This window comes from Halichoerus grypus, chromosome 11 (genome assembly GCF_964656455.1).
Source record: "Halichoerus grypus chromosome 11, mHalGry1.hap1.1, whole genome shotgun sequence".
Taxonomy (NCBI): domain Eukaryota; kingdom Metazoa; phylum Chordata; class Mammalia; order Carnivora; family Phocidae; genus Halichoerus; species Halichoerus grypus.
In genome coordinates this window covers 44,072,542-44,078,337 of record NC_135722.1, presented here as the reverse complement: position 1 = coordinate 44,078,337, position 5,796 = coordinate 44,072,542, and positions in this window count along the sequence as shown.

Genomic DNA, 5,796 nt, shown 5'->3' with positions numbered 1-5,796 from the left:
GCGGGAGGAAGCAGGATGGAGGAAATGCATTCACAGCATATGCAAATCGGAGCCCCAGCTCTGCTGAGAAAAAGAACAGGATGAGGGCTGAGACTGGAGGTAGCAGTGAGGAGAGGAGGGAGGGGATTCCAGCTGGGCTCTGAGAAGCAGGGCTGGGTACACATTCACCAGGCAGAAGCCTCTCTCCACAGGTGCACACACCTGTATACCTACAAGTACATGGGTGTAGCCCCCCAATTTACACGTGCATGCTAATCATACCCAGACCCTTAAGGAAACATGCACACGCACATGTACGCAAATGCACGTGGACGCACACATGCAGGCACACACCAACACACATGTGCGTATACACGTGTTCTCCACCACCCCCCACCCCCCACCCCCGCCCAGTCCAGCCTCTCCTAGGGCTGGAGCTGGGGCTGGCATTGGGTTTACGGCAACCAAGCCAGGAAGAATCTGTCCTGCCTGGGCACCGAGTCCATTTCGGATGGAGCCTTCTCCAGCCTTTCCTTGTAAACACTATTTATTTTGGAAAGCAACTTCTCTGTTTTCAAATAAAAAGTTGGGACATGTGGTATTGAATTTCCCTGATCTGACATTGACCTAGAAAAATGTGCTGGCAGGAACAGAAAATGCGCTGCCCCACTGTGCTGGCAGGCACAAGTGAGTTTCGCTCTTCTTGGCTTTCACTGCAAAGGTTAAGGTGCAAACGAGGGGCTAGTGCTGCCTCCTTGTGCGAGCAGTGTTCTCCCTGCAGGGCTGGGGGAAGCTGAGGCCTGAGTCTGGGGGCTTCCTGCAGGCCTGGGTGCTCATGGTGTTGAAGAGCAGGCTGGCAGGGTCAATCAGAGGCAGCTCTGGAGGGGCAGCTGATCACGGGGGCCAGTGACAGGGGCCAGCAGGCAGAGCTGCTCCAGTCCATGCAAAGCAGGTATGGGGCCCAGCTAGGGGGATCCCCAGAGTCATCATTGGGGGATGGGCAATGCAACTTCAGCTCTGGATGAAGTTTGAAACGGGCTCCTGTCCCTTGAAGGAGAACAGGCTTCCAGGAGACAGAGAGGCCACGATGGTCTGGTGAAGGTCAGGGTCTGCTCCAGGCCTGCCGGGGGCCTGGGTACTAGTTATATAGAATCCAAGCAGGAGCTCTGCACCATGGTGGGAACATGAGCACTCACAGTCCTTTTAGGGGCACGGGGTCCTGATCTGATGGGCATCAAAGGAGGCTGAAGAAGCAATATGCAATCCACTGCCCCACAGAACCCCTCAGAATCCCCCAGCCAAGTGGGTGACCTAATTCTCTGCCTGTTGAGACCAGGCTTCACATTCTGCCCGTTTTCCTCATGGCCTCTTGTGAGGATGAAATGAGATCAGAAATGTAATGTGCCCAGCCAGGGCCCGTAACACAATAAGTGCTCAGCGAATCTGAGATCATAGCCTGGCTTCACCACTGACTCGCTGTGTAGACTAGGGCAGCCCACCCACCTGTGCCTTAACTTCCTCATGTGTAGAAGGCAGGTAATAATAAAACGTACTTCACGGAGCTGTTGGGGATCTGATGAGTTAATACACATAAGGCACTGTGAATAGTGCCCGGCACTTAATAAGCACGATTAAATGTTTGCTTATAAATTAAATATTATTCTTAGTGATTTATTCTTGCATGCATTCACTTATTCATTCAGCAAGTATTTATGGAGGGCCTGCTACGTGTCGATACTGTTCAGGCCCTGGGAATACAATGGTGAACAAGAGACAAACTCCGTGGTAGGTAGAATGAGTCTGCCCCACCCCCTGGATGTCCATGTTCTAATCCTGGACCGGGTACATAGGCTGTGCTACGTGCAGGGGAGGGGGAGGGGGGGCAGGTTTAAGATTGCAAATCAGCTGGTCAGAAGATAGATTATCTTGGGGAATGGGGTGGGGGGGCAGGAGGCTCAACATAATCACCAGGGTCCTCCTAAGTACTGGAGGAAGACAAGAGAGGCAGAGTCAGATATGTGAGGGCCAAGCAGAGGTCAGAGCGATGGGATTTCGGGCTTTGATGATGGAAGAGGGCCACGAGCCAAGGAGTGTGGGTGGCCTGTAGAAGCTGGAAAAGGGAAGGAGCTGGATTCTCCCCTGAAGCCTCCAGAAAAGAATGCGGCTCTGCCCCTGATTTTAGCCCAGTGAGCTCTCTGCCTTCCAGAACCGTAGGATAATAAATCTGTGTTGTTTTAAGCCACTAAGTTTGTGGGAATTTGTTATAGCAGCAATAGGATACGAACCTAAATCCTTCCTCATGGAGCTTACATTCGTCCAGGGGGAGTAGATAGTAAGGAAGTAAATAAGGAAATAAACACGGTGTGTGGGATGGGCATTTCCTCTTCTTTCTCTGCGGTGGTGAGCCTGGCTGCTGGGCACAGATGTAACTGCAGGGAGCAGGGGGCAGGACAGGCTGGAGGGAGCTTGTCAGGCTGCCGTCCCCCCAGTATGGGCACCTCCACCCATCATGCCCCTCCCTGTGGCCGAAGGGCAAGGGCTGCTCGGGGCCAGTGCTGCCAGGCTCTGGTGGGACACACAGCTGGGGATCCGGGGCTCCAGGGCTGGGGAGGGGCAGGTATGCAGGGTCTGGTGCAGGAGTGGGTGGGGCTGCTGCAAGAATTAGCTGGCCCCTGGGGGGGGCCTGCTGGTGAGGCGATGAGAATGACGAAAATGTGGGATTTGTCAGAGCCAATCAGGAGGGTCGCCTCTGTGAGAACCTCTCCAGGTTTTTGTAGTACAAGCTCTTGTATGAGCATAATGAGCAGCACCCAGAATCGGTTCTGGGTGGTTTTGCTGTAAACATCTTTGCCGCAGACGTTTTCACTGCATAACTAATTGACCGTAAGGCAGTTTTGCAGTAAAAGATAAAATAATGGGCTGGCTGGTTACATTCCTCCATTGATAAATCCAGGGCCATCTGCAGAGCTAATGTATGGAAGCTGGTTGTCAGTTGGGTTTTATTGCTCCATTGACAAAGTTCTCACTTTTATGTTACACTAGACTCTCCTCATCCTCATTTCGCTCTGGGGGCTTCTCTTACCCGCCGCCGCCGATGGTCTGGAAGCTGATGGTCCTCCTTCTGGAAGGTGGCCAAGTCAATGGCAGCCCAGGGCGCCCCAGTGTCTAGGTCATTCCTCTCACTTCGTGTCCTCACGGAGGCGTTTTATCCTCTCCCATTATCGCAGGAAGAAGGGTGAGTACAGGACAGTAAGATATGTTGAGAGGGATACATTCACATAACCGTTCTATTCTATGCTTGGTAATTGTTAATCTCTTACTGCGCCTCACTTAGAAATTAAACTTTATCCTAGGTGCGTATGAGTCCATCTAGGTAGCGTCGGCGCCTTCAGGCATCCACTGGGGTCTTGGAGCTGCACCCCCCGAGAAGGGGCGGACTGTGCAGATCTCCGCCGGCCTTCGGAGTGGTCTGTAGCGTGACCAGTGCAGGGGGTGGTCTTAAAACGGTGGATGGTACAGCCACAGAGGCCACCTTGCTAGAAAATCCCGTGACAAGCTTCCGGGAGGTGTGAAACACAGAGTGGAAGGCCAGACTGCCAGCCACGGTCCACCGGAGGAGAGGACCCCCGGGCCCCCCGAGAGCAAGGCTCAGTCACAAATGGCTTAGAGCCTCAGCCTTCCGTCCACACGCCCGGGACCAGCCGCCCTGTGGGAGGGTTTCACGACGCCTTCCGGGGCTCGGTTCCAAGTACGCATCCTAGGATTTGGGAAACGGATACCTCTCCTGATGAAGGAAGAAATGAATAATTTTATTAACTTTCTCATGTTTCATTGTATCCTTTTAAATGCCTCTCTTTTAGGTTTCGTTACTTTATCTTTTACGGCAGAATTGCCTTACGGCAAATCAGTTTTGCGGCAAAGACGCTTACGGCGAAGATGCTCCTGGCGGAATACCAGACGTGCCAAGAAATCCTGCCTTGAGGAGGCTGCAACACGCCGCTTGGCTTGGCTTTCATCTTGCCCAGCTGCTTACCAAAGCCTTCCTCTTTCCTCTTCGAGGCCTTTAATTGGCAGGGCTGAGCCCAGAGAACTACCTCAGGAGATGGCTGAAGCCTGGCTTGAATCCGGCCTCCCCAGCTCCTCCCTACCCGTCACTGAAGTCGGCTCCGTCCTGAGCTGGAGGACCCGCAGCCTACCACCAGGTGGGGGCTGCTACTCAGGTGGAGACTTTGAGTGAATGGTGCCTTGTGGCCTATGTTCAGGAATTCACCGAAGGGGCATCACCCCCATGGTAGACGGACTCTAATTTATGTGAGTGCGCACTGGATGGCACAGAGACCCTGGGTAGGTAGATAGGTAGGGGGAAGAGCTGTTTGACCTAAATTCACAGTGGCCCTTGGGCCCGTGCATCAACTCTGCATACATGTGTGCATCCACCACTGCCTGCCCTCCAGCTGCCCTTGCGGTCTTGCTGATGGCCTTTGATGCCTGATTCCCAGGCCCTTGAGACTTTGAACTTGACTTGATTGCCTCACCTCACCAGGGGTGGGTGGGGAGGGGAGCGTGTGTGCTGTTGTCCACAGGTGTGCCCCTGTGGGATGTGTGCACTTGGAGCGGGGCCGCTGCACACCAGGCAGAGCTGTGTTAGGTTATGCGGGAATATACTAACTTGACCTTTCTTTTTTAACCTGAAGAAGGGGCATCCTTTCCTAATTTGCATGAAGGTGTCCTATGGGCCATCCAGGCCCTGACCTGGCTCACAGAGATGCAGCCTTTACAGCCATGATCTGTGTGGTGAGGCCTCACCCTTTACGTCCCTGTATAAAATTTCAGTTATTTAGTAGCTATGGTCCTGCTCCCTGGGTCAGCCTTGACTTGGACTCTAACTCTTATTACTCATCTGAGTCTCTTAACCCTGAGGCTGGACCCAGAACTCTGCCCCTGCCTGGCGTCTGCTGTATCTGAGCTCACTGCCTGCAGCCTACCTGCCTTTCAGAGTCCTCAGCCAGGGGCAAAGGCAGTGTTTGCATGGCCAGGGATGAGCAGAAAACTGAGTTGAGAAAATACTTCTAAAGCCAGACCTAGGGAAGGGGTAGAGTCTAAACTGGGACAGCCTTTCTGGGGAGCAGTTTGGCAATATGGATGGATTCACATCCTTGGATGCAGTGATCCCGCTCTTGGGAATTTGTGCTTAAGAGAGAATCAAAGATGTGTGCACAGATTTTGCTGAAGATGTTAGTTGAAGCATTGTTTGTGCTAGCAGTAGTTGAAAATAACCCAGAAGTCCCATCAAGAGAAGGAGTGACTGAATGACAGATGGTCCTCGACTTTCACACATAGGAGTGTTCCCAGAAATCCATCCAAATGTCACATGTTTGAATCTTGGACAATAGCTTATTTTGAAAAACTAACAATGGCTCTTAAAGTTAGGAGAGACGTTACTATCCTCCCCTACTTTAAAAACATTATCGATTCACGGAATATGCCTTTTAAGACACAATCTTGAATAATATGTGTCTTAGTTTGGGTTTCCCCCAAAGTAACACCTGCGATAACAATTTGCGGGTGGATGGGAAGCCAGGCTGGAGTACACGGAAATGGGAAATGCTGAGGGGATATGGTGAGGCGCTCATCGGGTCTGTTATGGTACGTCTCTAGATTTTGTATGTTTTCCCTGATTCTTGTCCCTTAACAGTGGAACCTACAGGTGGCTAGCCAATCCAGAGGGTGCTCATTTGAGAATGAAGACTTCCCACGTGATTTCTGATCTTGTTACAGTTTGATTACTACATCAACATTTCTACTTTCCTCTGGTTT